This window comes from Cupressus sempervirens, chromosome 11 (genome assembly GCF_028749045.1).
Source record: "Cupressus sempervirens isolate cs-2001-9-10 chromosome 11, ASM2874904v1, whole genome shotgun sequence".
NCBI lineage: Eukaryota > Viridiplantae > Streptophyta > Pinopsida > Cupressales > Cupressaceae > Cupressus > Cupressus sempervirens.
In genome coordinates, this window is record NC_143128.1 from 854,660,731 (window position 1) to 854,677,351 (window position 16,621).

Here is a 16,621-nt window from a genome sequence, read left to right on the forward strand (position 1 = left end):
GACAAAAATTAGAGGAAAATAATTTCAAAAAAAAGGAAAAAAGGAGAAAAAAGAGGGATTTCTATTTCCAAGGTGAATAGGTGACATAAATAGAAAAATAAGAAAATGGTTGTCATTTCATTTATTAAGGTGTGTAGATGGCATCTTAAAAGTTTGTGGAAAGTTCCTTAAATCATACATTTAGTATTTGTTGTAATCTACAAAGAAAATGTAATTTTCTAATTGGCCACATGGTGGTGCTTAGTTGTATTTGGGTGGTAATTTAATATTTGTTCTAAGGTAGCTATATTTACCTTTTATCCCACATTGGTTGTGTTTTTAATATCTTGGATGGTAAGTGCCCATTTAAGCAAGGCATATGAGCATTTTAAATCAAGTTCTTGAAGTATAAGCTCTTATGGTGTAATCTCTTGTAAGAAAGCTTGAAGGTGAAAGATCTTAGTGTGTAAGATCTTGAGAGGAAGTTTGTTCTTGATGAATCTCTTCTTTGTGGAAGTTCTCTTGGTGGAAACTCTTTGTGAAGCTCTTGGTGTGAAGACTCTTCTTGTGGAAGCTCTTATTTGGGAGTTCTCTTATGTTGAAGCTATTGGAAATAATCAAGACTAGCTTGGTTACTGAGAGGGGAGGGGTGAATCAGTAACCTCAAAACTTTTGACAAATTCAGCACTTAATAACATAATCCATTTATCATCAATAGATCTAATCTATTGCATGCATGAGAGACTGAAATATAAGCATTCATGGCACATGAACACAATATTTGGTGACCAAGAAACCTTCCAAATAGAAAGTAAAATTGGGGTGGAGATGGTACCCACAAAATCTCAATATTGTAGCATAAAGTTGGCTTGTAAAGGCTTATAATGATCACTTCTAATTATCTATCATATTAGGAGCAATTAGGACTACTAGGTCCACCTTGTTAGAGGTTTTACAAACATACAATGAAGTATGCACTTGATAAAGATATTTAAGAAAAGACAGCTAAGTCTACCTTGTTAAAGGATTTGAAGTTGATTCACTTGTTAGGATGAAATAGTGGATCTAACTTACAATTAAATTGTTGATTAAGAAGCTTGAAGTAAAGATCACCTCTTCGTGATAGATGTAACTTGATTGCTCATGATTTGACCTTGCACAACACTTGCTCTGCTCTTGATTCAAATTTGCATTCTCATACATCAAAACATTACTACTTCTTCACATATTGGGTATGATATAATACATTACATATATACTAACCCAATTCTCATAATTACAAGGTCAGTCAAAATACAAGTTAACACCAATATTAATGAGTTGGCCCAAATGTAGAAAACTTGGGTTCTAAAATTGACAATGTTAATTTCTGATACTCAATGTCCACTACATTACTCAGCATCATCATGCATTTAGTAGAATTAGAGGCTCAATCCATACTAATCACTTAATGTAGCTTCAAACTCAGTACACACTAGAGACTCAGTAGATATTGTGTCACTTGATAGAAAATAAATTCCATGTTTACCATGCCTGCACTTGGTAAACATTACTCATCCCATCACATGGTTAACACTAACTTCACATTACATGAATTGATAACTTGGTAGACACTACATAGCTCAGTAACCACTGGCTGCTCGGTAAGAATTGAACTGCTCAATCTAAACTGTTAGACTTCACAATGCCTATATTCACTTGGTTACCATTGGAATGCTCAGTATGAGTTGTAAAACTTGGTAACCACTTAATACTGAATGAAGATCTTGATAACCATACAAAATCTGAATAAATGTTGTCACTAATAACAAACATTACTTAATGCCAACAATCTCCCCCTTTAGTTTTGAACTTCATAATGTGGTTGGGAAAGAGGAGATTTTTTGGAGACAAAGATCTAGAGTAGTTTGGCCTAAGGAAGGAGACAAAAACACCCGTTTCTTTCACTTGTCCACTCTAAAACACCATGTAGCTAATAGAATCAGCAAAATCAAGATAGGGAATGAGACCATCAAAGATGACTAGCTCATAGCTGAAGAAGCCATAAAATATTTCTCTAATATTCTCACTAAGGATCTCAAATTGAACTTGGATGACTGGGATTAGGTTATTAGGTCTATCCCCAATTTAATTTTGTAGGACCAGAACTGGAACCTGTTGGCCATCCCCAAGCACTAGGAAATTAAAGAGGCAATTTTTGGCCTTCCTGCTAAGAAGGCCCCTGGTCCAGATGGTTTTCCCACTTTCTTCTTTTAGATCTTCTGGGACATTATTCATGTGGATGTTGTCCATGTTGTTCAAGAATTATTTGGAGCTAGGGATCTCTTGAAAGAAGTCAATGCCACCTTCCTTGTTCTTGTTCCTAAGACTATTAGAGCTGATGCCTTTGGTGCTTTTAGGTCTATCAGTCTCTGTAACTCCTTTTATAAGATCTTTGCTAAGGTCTTGGCCAACTACCTTTTATGTATACTCCTAGCTATCATCTCTCCCCAGCAATCAGGGTTTGTCCTAGGTAGGCAAATTCTTGATTCCATTATGGAAGTTCATGAGGTTATTCACTCTCTAGATGCTGGTAGGTAGGAGGGCTTCCTTCTCAAACTAAAACTCTCTAAGGCTTATGAAAAAGTGGACAAGTGGTTCTTGGACCAGATTCTTGAGGCTTTTGGATTCAATTCTAAGGTGAGGGAGATCTTTTCTCAATTGATCAACACTCCTTCTTTTGCTATCCTGGTGAATGGTGTGCCTTCCAACTTCTTTAAACCCTTTAGGGGCCTTAGAAAGGGTGACCCTTTATCCCTCATTCTATTCATTATCCTGGCTAAAGGTTTGGGGAGGCTCATCTCCACCAAAATAATTGAAGGGGTCCTTGTGGGATTGAAACCCTCCTCTAGCCCTTCAATTTTCACTCATCAATAGTTTGTCAATGATACTATCATTTGGGGAGAGTCCTCTATTAAGGAAGCCAAGTCTGTTAAAAGTATTTTGAACACCTACTCTCAAGCCTCTAGTTAGTTTATTAATTGGGATAAAAGTTATGTGTTCTTCTTTAACACCTTGAGCAAGCAGGAGAAGAAGATTGCTAACATTCTGGGATGCAAGGCTGGCTTTCTCCCTTCCACTTACTTAGGTCTCCCTCTTGGAGCTAAACCCCCAAATTCCTTTTGGGATATGTTGGTGGATCATTTCAATAGAAAATTGGTTGCATGGAAAGGGATCTCTTTGACTCATGTGGGCAAGGTTGTTCTAATCAAGTCTACAATCCAAAACCCTCCTACTTATGTCCTTAGCCTATTTACCATCCCCTCCAAGGTGGCAGCCCATCTGGAAAGCATCCAAAGGAACTTTATGTGGTCTAGGCCTGATGACAGCAAAAAAAAAACCCCCTAGTGGTCTGGGAATCCATATGTAAGCCCAAAAATCATGGAGGGCTAGACATTAGAAAGTTGAAGCAGTTCAACTCTGCCCTCCAAGATAAATAGATTTTGGAGAATCTTCAATAATACTAGAGAGTGGAGAGATATTTTGATTTCAAAGTATGCTAACAACCTCAATCTTCTTTAGTTCATCAATGAAGAGGTCCATCCCAGTGGCTCTTTCATTTGTAATGGGCTCTTGCAATCCAAGGTCCTAGCCTTTGGGAAAGCCAAATGGTTAGTGGGAAATGGGGCCAATATCAATTTTTGGAGGGATGATTAGCTAAGCCTAGGCCCACTCAGGGAGAGTGAGACCTTCAATCCCTAGGCTAATTCTTGCACCAAGAGATTTGGCAACAAGTTTAGGGACTACAGAATCAATGACAGTTGTATAGACCTCACTAAGGTCTCTAAGGACTTGAGACCACTTATGGACTAGTTTAGACTCATCCCTTTATCCAATAATAAGGATGCTATTATTTGGGGGGACACTGCTAATGGCCTCTACATGGTGGCCTCTAGTTATGCATCTCTCTTTCCCCAAATCTAGGCCCTAGTGTGGGAAAAAGCATGGCTTCATGGCCTAACTCCAAATATTAACTTCTTTTTCTGGACTCTCTTGCAAGATTGCATTCTCATAGTTGACAATCACACCAAACATGGCAACATGTTAACCAGTAGATGTATCCTTTGCAAAAGGCATTGTGAAAGTGTGGATCTTTTTTTTTACATTTCCCCTTCACTATTACTATCTGGTCTCACTTCTTGTCCTTTTTCAAAGTTTCCTGGTGCTTTCCCTTAAACACCCTCGAGCTCTTCATTCAATGGTAGTTTAGTTTGGAAGGATCCCACCCTAATTCTTTATGGATTTGGGCTCTCCCCCATCTTTGTTGGGGGGTGTAGAAGGAGAGGAACAACCACATCTTTAGGGACAAAGAAGTGAATGAGCTAGTTGTTTTCCAAAAATGCTTCCATGCCCCTATGGAAAACCACACCATAGCTAAGGGCCCCTCCCCTCCCCCTCTCAAGATCAAGAATAATAGAGAGAATTATTGCTGGTCCTTCCCCCCTACTGGTTGGCTCAAGGCCAACTTTGATGGGGCTGCTAAAGGCAACTTGGGTAGGGCTAGTGTGGAGGGAATTATTAAGAATGAACATGGAAAAGGCATTTTGGCTTTTGCTACTCCCATTGGGTGACAAACTAATCACTTTGCCGAGGCCCTGGCTACTCACCAAATTATCAAGTTGGCCAAAGATGTGGAAGTCAAATGCCTCTAGTTAGAGGGAGACTCCAAAAACATTATCAACTACCTTAAGGGGAAAACTAAACCAACCTAGACTATAACAAATATTATAGGAGAGAGCATCAAAAACCTTCAAACCTTGGATAAAATTCATGTGGCACATGAATTATGTGAAGCCAACAAGGTGGCATACAAGCTGGTGAACTGGGGGATAAAAAATCGTGAGGTGGCTAGATGGACAGATGAAAGTGACATTCAATTATAAATCAATGAAACCATTGATATGGATCAAATCCTAGGCAGATTGGGTATTATTAATGATAATAATGAATATTAGTTTCCCATAGGCTGATTTTAGTACACACATGTGTTCTCAAAAGGGTATTTATTTTCTTTTCAGGAAGATGCAGATCTATTAAGCGAAAGTACAATCTCATGGGTAATCCCCACATCATCAACATATTTCACCACAAGCTGAGCATCCGTTATAGCAAGGAAAGTGCTAGAAACATGAAAAATAGAGGAGTCTATAGTTGGAAAATTTTGTAGGTTTCTGCTCTCAAAGGTAAAGGCAAGAAGAGATTCATGGTGGGAAAATGATACATATTGGAGCCAAAGGATGAGGCCATGAAATGGAAGAGAAGAACTAAAGTCTAGAAGATCTTGAAGAAAGACGAGATCACTAATTACATTGAGCATCTCCATGGTTGGAAACCTCTAGTCACCAAAGCTATGGTGAAACACTAGAATGAGGTCAATGTGGAGATTGACGGGGTGGACTTCACTATCACAAAGGAAATTATTTCTCATGTAACTAGCATCCCCATAACTTTGAAATTTTTTTACAGAGACAATAAAATCTTAGGGGGTCACAGAGTTTACCAAAGACTTGGAGGAGAAGAAAAAGTTGGCAAAAAGTGGAACCTACTATCTCCCAAGGTCTATCAAGCCCATTTGGAGGTTTGTGCTAAGAGCCATTATCAAATACATAACTCTAGACACCAGGTTCGATCACATTTGCACCTACCACTTCGTGCTGCTAAACCACTTTAGGTATGGAGCTAAAATCTCCATTCCTTTTTACCTCTATTCGTCATCGAATGATAATATCCAAGAATTTCAAGATAAGAAAATGAGGAACCCTACTTTCCATGAAGGGTTGCTCTTATTGTTATATGAATATTTCAAGTCTAAAACAATAAGCAAGCAAATTAAGGGAAAAAAAGAGGGCAAAAGGGTTAAAAGAGATTTGGGTGATACTGATAAAATTTACTCCCCCTTTGAGTCTGAGGAGGAGGAGTTGTACATGGATTCAAAAGATTACGAATCCCCTTAGTGCAGTTTGGACATGTCTCCATATTTCAGCAAAGAGGTTGCCACTCCCCTAAGACTGGGAGAGATACCTCTTCAGAAAATGGGTATAATGAATAGGATGATGGCATGGAGACTGGGGGTGATAGTGCTAATGGCAAGGAGATGACCAAGGATGAAAAAGGAAAAGATAGCAGGAAGAGAAAAAGGAAGATTATTATCAAAGTGCCTTCCAGCAGAGACAAGGAAGCCATGGAGATTTCCAAGAATAAGAGGAAGAAGGAAGATGTCAATAAGGAGAAGTAGGGTGAGGGAAGTGTGATGATGGAGGAGAACTCGATGGACAAGCCTGAGTAGCAGCCCAACTTGGAACCTGACCAAGGCTTTGATGATGTGGGCACTTCAACCTATAGGTGCTTCATTACTAGCAAGGATAGGAAAGTGGTCTAGAGAAATTTTGACCACACCACTTCCAATTTGGGAATCAAGAGAGATAAAATTTGTACCTAGGTCATTGAAAATGAGGAGGGTAGGATTTAGATAGAGAACTTATAGACCCTTCCTTGATCATCCTCAATGACATTGCTAAGGACAACCTAGAGATGGATGTGCTAAATAATGCTAAGAACAACATTGTGGACAACTACATGACAACTAAATGGATCTACCATGAGATCCTCGATCTCAAAAATAGACTTAGTGAGTTGGAAAGGGAGACCTATAGCTTTAGGAACAGGGTTAATGAGGATGAACTTAGCATGGACAAGAAGTTGGAGGCTTTCAACACTACTTCCCTAGATATGGTGAAGACCTTGCTGGGCATATCTAAGAAAAACCTCAACATCCTCAAAGATCATGATAACATAAAGAGGCTCATCCATGATGGTGAGGTTCAAAGTGGCAAGGAGAAGGAATAGGGTATAAATCAGAAAGACAATGCCCTAGAGGAAGGTGTTTGAAAGAGAACTAGGGCTAGCACCAGAAAGAAAGACACCACCACCCCGAAGTGGGACACTATGGAAAAGAACAAGGAGATGAGCAAGATGTTCGAGCTCAAGATCAATGTCTCAGAGATGCTCAGTGACATTAGATGATCTGCCCTAGCCTTTGATGGCCTGCCCTAGTTTTTGGCGCTCTTCCCTGGCTTTTTCTTGCTTTATGTTTTAGGGATCTTCTATTTTTCTTTTTGGCTCTTAGTGGCCTTTTTTGTTTAAACTGTTGACTATCTTATCTATGTTCAAGGTTTCAAGGCCCTTTTAAAGCCTATTTTCCTTAATAAAATACAATATCCCCCTTTAGCATTAGTGACAAAAACACTTATCAGCCAAAATTTATGTAGACTAACATGCTGATTTTGATTTTTGATTTTTCAAAATTTGTCTTTGTAACTCAATTGTTTATACATTTGCATATATCTCCCCCATACAATGTACATATCATATCATAATATCATATTTAGTGTATATAAAAATATCTCTCCTCCTTAATCTCTCCCCCTTTTTGACAATAATGCCAAATATTTATACACAATCTACTTATATAGAGACACCAAAATGTGAGAGAAACTCATAATGCACCTTAAAAATAAGAGCTAATATCTTGTCCCAATTTTCTTGCAAGATTTTATAGGTTTGAAGTTCAACTTGGACTTCTGTAGAGAGTTCAATCATATGATCTATAATTGAAAAGTTATTGTCATGGATCAATGATTTAGAATAAACAATGTGCTTCTAGATTATGTCCATGATAGGAAGGATCATGTTTTAGATGTCTATAAGTGTAGACCTAATCCTTGCTTCCTCTCTTAATAACTCTACCTACATATCTGATAGGAATCTAATCCTCATGTGGTGTGCAGAGCTTGAACCGGGGTCAAGTTGTAACTTTTGTGCACTGGCCTACAAATCCTCATCAATCTTACTCAATTTACCCTTAATTTCTTTTGTATGCTTAGTAACATCACATAACTTAGCAAAAAGTGATCTTACATTTGTGTAGGATGCTTCAAGATTCACCAAAATTGAAGAAATTTCTACCTACTTAATAGCTATCTACTGAGCAATGTGCTCAAGCACTTTATTTTCAAACTTCTTCTCTTCCTTCTCTATCAACTTATCCTAGCCACTGGAATCCTCATTGAATTTATTAACTACTTCTTCTAGTTGTGACAAAATATGTTGAGAAGAATCAACATCCACACCTATAGCCTCTATCAGAATATTCTTAGCACTCTGTATAATTTTGAATTCCTTGTCTCTTTCTTCTCTAAGTTGCTTCTATTTGACTTTCTATTCAAGTAGCCAACTAAAGAATCTCATTTTTTCTACACTAGCATTATCAAAATCTAACTTGGGAATCTCAATTTCCTTGTCCAGATCTATATCTTCCTTAATTTCTTGTCCAAAAATTAGAAGTTTTAATGGTGTCTTTGGTACAACTTTTGATACTAATGCTTTCGATTTAGAAATAGAAACAATAGTGGAAATAGTAGGGCTTGTAGTGAAAACTTGTATAGTGCCTACTGAAGAAATGCTTAATGGAGTACTAAAAGAATCCAAAATTGATGTACTTCCCAAAATTAAGGAATTAATAGGTGAAATACTGATAGAAGTATTTATAATAGGAGCACTTATTGGAGCATGCAAAATTGAAGAACTTACTAGAATATGTACACATGAAGTAGTTGAAACTAAGGAATCCAAAATTGTAGAACATGAAACTATACTTACTATTGATGAACCAGACTTGGGCACTGAAGAAGTAGAAGGCTACAACTCAATAGATGAAGTGGTAGACACTTCTATTAGAGATACCTAGAGCTGAGAGGGAGAAAAGAGTGATTGGACAGATGATGTATCTATTGTGGTCACAATCACACTTGCTAAAGCTCTCTCCATGCTTGATGATACTGTAGTTTTTACTAGAGAGTGAGGAAGGAAGGCTATGACTTCTACTGCTATCCTAACTAGATCACTTTCTTCTTCTTCTTCTTCTTTCGTATATTCCATTTCAACTTCTTCCTCTTTCTCTTCTTTTCCATCCTTAATCAGATCTTGATATTCTTTAGCACCAATGGAGACACAAGGAGTATTATATTCTTCATTATCTTCATCCTTGTCACTATCATCACCATCATCATTGATCTCAATTGGATTCTCACTTGGCTTATGCAGATGATAAAAAAATTTCTACATAGATGTAACATCCTTGACTACATGCAAAATATCTTTTACCAAAATTAAACAAGTATGAAACTTGATGGTCATCTTATCCTCATTTTTCTTCATCGCTACTTTTACCTCAGCACTAGAAAGACTCGATAACAATTGTCTCAATGATTGTTCATATATGACCTTTTCTATTTGCATGGTTGATTCCCATCTTGGCTTTAACCTACTAATAGCTCATTAGAAATTTGAGGTGCAATTTGATCAGGGGAATATTTCCATTTTCCCATCTTTGTCAATACCAACTCCTCAATCTGCATCTTTTCTACATAAGTTCTAGTTTCATATTTTAATGCTTTGAAATTTGTAATACTAGATCCTTCTTCCAATTGCTTCAATCTTTCCTAGAAGGTGAGAGGGGTCTTACTAAACACAACTTCACTACCTCATTTCCTCTTGGATCTTCTGGTGAATACAGCTATGGAGGGTTGGAGTGGCTTGGTTATAATCATCTTGCCTTTCTTTTTTACAAGCTCTTCTTCCTTTTCTAATTCTTCTTCTTCATTCTCCGATTCCTCCTCATCTTCACCTTTATCCTTGGTAATCATAAGAGGGGCATTTGCTGATTTCAAGTTGGATATTCTCCTCTTACCTTTATTCACTAACTGTGGAAGCTTAATCTCAATTTCTATTATGGCTTTGGCTTCATCATATGTTCCAAAGAGAGGTTTATTTGGATATATAGGCTCATTCACTAGTGCTATAATTATTTATTTAGTTTCATCAATATTAACCTCATAAGGAAGAAATTTCACCCACACTATTCTAGGCCTTACTACCTGGATGCATACTCTGTTACAATCAACCATAAAATAGACATCATCCTTATAACCTTAAACTAATTTTTGTGGAATCTCAAACCTGTTATTCATCTTTTTCTTGAATTCTTCAAAATAATTGTCCATGATGCTATCAAAATTCTCAACCATTTCAGCAATAAACTCATTTATCTGATACAAAACTAGTGTGCCCTTTTTCCATACCACTATGCCTTTAGAAGGGAAAAACTTTTGAACATAAAAGAACAAACATGTCAAAAAAGATCCAAATTTGCATCAGTTATTTGTCAAGGTCCTAAAACTTTCCATGTTCTTATTTAGCTGCTTCAACATTAAGTCTGCTAAGTCATATTCCAAATTCTTCTTAACAACCTTGTATGCTAGGTCAACTACCTCACATGACACACTATTAAGTTTATTAGAGCTATATATCTTATGAGCAATAATATGAATACCAAATTTGAGTTCCACATTAGATACATTGCTGATTTTCAATCCTCTTCCATCAGACTTGGCTAGGTTTTTCTTGTGAAGCTCATCCTAACCTAGGTTTTTTATGACTTTAGCCTTGTTAAGCATAGGGAGACCAGTAACATGATGAATCATTTTCTTCGTAATTAGAATTGGCTGCTCTAACCACAATTGACCATTATGGACTCAACTCAAGATATATCTAATCCATTTAATTTGAAAGCTTTGTGGTAGGTGATGGATATGGGTTAAGCCTTTGCCCTCTAGGTGTTTATTCTTGGGCTTAAGAGTTCCATCCACATAGAGTTCACCTAGGGCACTATCCATTTCAAGGGTTCCTATCTCTTGTATAGCACATTTGAAATGAGTTTTAATCTCACTGATAAGGAGTACCTTTGGTGGAATCTGTAACTGATCTCCATTCGGGTTGAGGGTTTCTGAAATTGTTGGTACCAATTTAAAATTTAGAGCTTAACATTCAATGCCTCACACCAAAATTTCAAATCCTTTCTTCACCTTACTACTACTACTATTGGATGCCATGATCACTTGGTAAACTGAGGAAAATTTGAAAAACTTCACTGCAAATGCTGCTCAAGATTACTGGAATGCTCTGCAAATCGCTATGCTAAAATCATGGTAGAAATGAAGTCAAACTCCTACCTTTTGATAAAAACTTCCATTAATGCTCAGTATGATGAGAACCATGATGATATAGTGCATGAAAATTTTTCATCCACTAGTTGCATAGATTTCTTGGTAGAGACTTGTAACTCAACAACCAAACAAAACTTTGTTACTTCTAACCTTGCTTGGTGGAGCCTATGAACCAACCTTGCTTGGTGATTATTGATGCTGAACTCTTGTGATCCCTCTGCATCTAGAATACTAATTTTGATATTTTGCTTTTCTTCAATTGGAACTATGTAAGATGTGACCTTGAGATTATAGTTCTAGTTCTTCCTTAAGAACTTAATTGGAAATGGTGAAGTCACCCACTTCTTGAGTGACTAACCACTATCACTTGAACTAGCTTGCTCAGTAGATTTAGGAATCCACTGTTGTCTCATCTACTTCTTGATGTTATTAGCTTTTTCTTTCTTTTCATCTTCAATTCTACCTATATTCATACAATTTTTAGCCATATGATCAATTTCAATACATGTGTAACATCTTGTTGTAGTGTCCTTTCTTCTCAAGTGATGCCTAGCATAGTTTATGCCAATGTGTCCATATTCTCCATAGTAATGACATCTACACCAAGTATTGTAGTCCTAACCAAATATTTCCTTTACAACTTGATTGGCTAGATTGAATGGTTTAGATCTACATTTAGATGCCTTGTGACCTTGTTTCTTCCATTTGTTACATTTGCCTTCAAACTTTGGTTTCTCCTTGCATTCATTAGCTTTATGACCATGTTGACTACAATTATAGCATTTTACCATTGAATTTTTCTTTTCCATTACTCCAACATTTGTTTGATGTATGACCTAACTTACCATAATTATTGTAAGTAGGTATTTCATTCCTTTCAGTACCTTGTTTGGAGAATTCACCTTCTTCTATGTATCTAAGTCCTACTTTACGCTTTTACTTTTAAAGATTCTGCTCATTTTATTGATTCAATTGGTCCATGTCTACTTGGGATTCATTATTCTTTCATTGAGTTACTTTTCAGAATGTAGATTAACTTTCATCCTTTCATTGATTTTCTTTCTAGTGTTCAAATCATTCCTTAACCTTTCATTTTTAGATCTCGGATTCATGATTTCTTCATTTGCATTGGAAAGTTGATTGATAAGACTATTTTGCTAAAGGGATTGATTTTGAGTTTCATAGTTCCTTGCCTCCAAGTTTTCTCTAGCCTCATTCCTTTGTTCTGAGATTTCACACAATCTTATTGTCTGAATATCATGTTCTCTTTTCAATTTTCTTATATCTTCTTATAGGGAGTCATTCTCTTTGATCTTTTCTCAAGATGTAAAAATTTATCCTACGAACCACAAGGTTTTGATATCAATTGTTAGAAATAATCAGGACTAGCTAGCTTACTAAGAGGGGAGGGGTGAATCAGTAACCTCAAAACTTTTGGCAAATTTAGCACTTAATAACACCATCAATAGATCTAATCTACTACATGCATGAGAGACTGAAACATAAAAATTCATGGCACATGAACACAATATTTGGTGACCCAAAAAATTTCCACATAGAAAGTAAAACTAGGGTAGGGATGGTACCCACAAAAGTTCAACACTGTAGCATAAAGTTGGCCTATTAAGGCTTACAATGATCACTTCTAATGATCTACCCTATTAGGAGCAATTAGGACTACTAGTTCCACCTTGTTAGAGGTTTTAAAAACATATAATGAAGTATGCACTCAGTAAAGAGATTTCAAAAAAGACTATTAAGTCTACCCTATTAAAGGATTTGAAGCTAATTCACCTGTTAGGATGAAATAGTAGATCTGACTTACAACTGAATTATAGATTAAGATCCTTGAAGTACATATTACTTCTTTGTGATAGATGTAACTTGACTACTCCTGATTTGACCTTGCACAACACTTTCTCTGCTACTGATTCACATTTGCATTTTCATGCATCAAAACATTACTACTTCTTCACATATTGGGTATTATACAATATATTACATATATACCAACCCAATTCTCATAATTACAAGGTTGGCCAAAATACAAGTTAACACCAAATTTTGAAACTGACTAGGTGAATTTTTGATGCTTGATGTCCACTACATTACTCGATATTGTCATTCATTCAGTAGAAGTAGAGGCTCGGTCCATACTAATCACTCAATGTAGCTTCAAACTTGGTACAAACTAGAGACTCATTAGATACTATGTCACTCAGTAGAAACTAAATTCCATGTTTATCATCGCTGCACTTGATAAACATTACTCATCCCATCACTTGGTTAACAATAACTTCACATCACATGAACTTATAACTCGGTAGACACTACAAAGCTCAGTAACCACTGACTACTTGGTAATAACTAAATTTCTTGGTCTAAATTACTAGACTTCACACTACTTGTATTCACTTGGTAACCATTGGAATGCTCAGTATGAACTATGAAAACTACTTCTTCACATATTGGGTATGATACAATACATTACATATATACCAACCCAATTCTCATAATTACAAGGTTGGCCAAAATACAAGTTAAAACTAGATTCTGAAACTAACTAGGTGAATTTTTGATGCTCGATGTCCACTACATTACTTGATATTGTCATTCATTTAGTATAATTAGAGGCTCGGTCCATACTAACCACTCAATGTAGCTTCAAACTTGGTACAGACTAGAGACTCATTAGATACTATGTCACTCGGTAGAAACTAAATTCCATGTTTACCATGGCTGCACTCGATAAACATTACTCATCCCATCACTTGGTTAACACTAACTTCACATCACATGAACTTATAACTTGGTAGACACTACAAAGCTTAGTAACCACTGACTACTTGGCAATAACTAAATTGCTTGGTTTAAATTACTGGACTTCACACTACTTGTATTCACTTGGTAACCATTGGAATGCTCAGTATGAACTGTGAAACTTGGTAACCACTAAATACTGAATGAAGTGTTGAGTAACCATAAAAAATATGAATAAGTTTTGTCACTAATAACAAACATGACTTAATTCTAACAAAAGCATTTGTAAATTTCTATTGTAAGAATGCATATTGATGATGTCAAATTGTTGATGTTGTAAGAATTTTCAAGTATAATAAAAGCATGCTTTGCAAAGAATTTGATCTTATCTTTGTCTGTATATTTTTACATTCTTGGTTGTGAGTTGGTAAGGGTGGTGTGACCCTTCATCAAATGGTATCAAAGCTAGAGTTCTTGAGTTTGTGGATAGATCACTACCTGTGAGGTAGTTTACACCAAGACCGCGATTTAGGCTGAGTATGTAGATAGATCGTCGATTGTGACATAGTTTGCACTAGGGTTTTAGTTAAAGCATGAAAATGCCTCCATAAAGAGAGCATGGTGGAAGAGCTATAGGTGTTACACTTGAGGGTTTTAAATCCCTCTAAAGAAAAATGCAAGCATTAGAAGAACAAATACACAAAGGAATAAATCTCTCCATGAGAGATGAAAGTGAAGATGAAGATGTGAAATAGGTAAATTTATATGAATTATGGGATGTTGAATTTGAGATGAATTTAAAAGATAATGATGATGGTCTATATGAGGATCTTGTTAGTGATGTGTGGTATGGAAAGGAAGATTGGTATGGAATTGTTTAATTTATTATAGGTGTATTTAATTCAACAAGATTGGAGGAGGATGAAATTTAGACTTAGAAAAAGTTCATTGAGGAGGAGCATTTTTAATAATAGACACTTGTTTTAGCTAGGTTTTGGAAATTAAGCAAGAAGGAAATATATCAGCAGTAGATACTTGTTCAATCTCAATGTCGGAAGAAGAGGAAAAAAATGTCAGCAATGGCTACTCATTTTGTGAATTCATATTCAAAAAAATTATTCTACCATGAGTGTCTAATGTAGGAGTGTCTTGCATCAAAAATAAAGAAGGCATGATAAAAATTTATTTTAAAAAAAATTGGAGGAGAGAGAAAGTGATGAAAATTAGAGAAAAATGGTTTTTTTTTAATGAAAAAAGTAGAAAAAAGAGGAATTTCTATTTTCAAGGTACATAATTTGTGTAAATAGAAAAATAAGAAAATGGTTGTCATTTCATTTATCGAGGTGTGTAGGTGGCATCTTAGAAGTTTGTGAAAAGTTCTTTAAATCATGCATTTATGACACAAGCAAAGTGTGAATAACTGGGGCCAAAGGCTCACCTAGCTATCCAAACCACCCTGCAAGAGTTAACAAAACGGAAGCAAACACAAGGAACAACAACCAAATGAGGAAGAAGAATGAAATACTTTAATTGATTCTTCAAATATTCAACATACATGCCTAGCTATAAGGCCTTCTAGGTTGCAACCAATTACAAATACATTCACATTCCAAGATCCAACTACAAATTTGCCCCTTTAGTTCTACTCTAAAATCCTCTTCTAAAAAAACTTACTGAACTGTAAGCCTAAAAACTCTATATATACTTGCCAAAATGGCTTACAAATTATTCTAGAACATTACATAAGAGGAAGGCCAACCCAAAAATGGTCTAGACTCATCCCAAGAAAAGATCTTAACATAAGTCTCATGAACAAAATAAATTTGGCAAGTCAGCTCGCAAAATCACATCCAAATACTAACACTCAGCATACACTAGATAATTTGGCACGTGAAGAAACACACAACATACACTAAGTAACTCAGCACATGAAGAAACACTCAACATACACTGAGTAACATGGCACATGAAGAGTCACTTGGCATACACTAGGTAACTCGACACATGAACGAATTGTTACAGTGACTTGACACATGAAGGAATTACTACAATAACTCAGCACATGAAGGAAACTAGATTGCTAGGCACACGAAGCAAACTAGATTGCTAGGTACATGAAGGAACTGCTAGGCAAATGAAGGACTACAAGGTACATGAAGGAACTACTAGGCACATGAAGGAACTACTAGGAACATGAAGGACTACTAGGCACATGAAGGATTTCTAGCCACATGAGGGACTGCTAGGCACATGAAAGAACTACTAGGCACATGAAGGAACTACAAAATGAAAAAAATGATAAAGATAACAAGGCAACCCAAGATGCTCTTCCATCAAACAACTGGGGTTTAAAGAAATGATTCTCCTAAATCATTGAGATGTCCCAACCTGAGCTGAATCCAACTCAATTTGATAAATCTATGAAGCATGTTTAATACATCTATTCTTCCACTTCACAAAATATTCATAGTAATCTTTTCCTCTTCTACTCTTGCCAACTCTCTAATTCAATATGTATTCAACTTCTTCAATCTTCTTCTTAGGATAACCATTTGATGCAACAACTTCATCTTCTAACTCACGATATTTTCACAAATCAACAATATTAAATATAGGAGATATGTCCATGTCATCAAGTAACTCAACTTCATAAGCATTACTACTATCAAACTTCCTCAAGATCTTACAAGGTCAAAAAAAATTCATCTTTAGCTTACTATATGTTCCAACTGGGAATCTTTTTTTCTTTAGATGAACCATCACCTCATCGCCAACTTGAA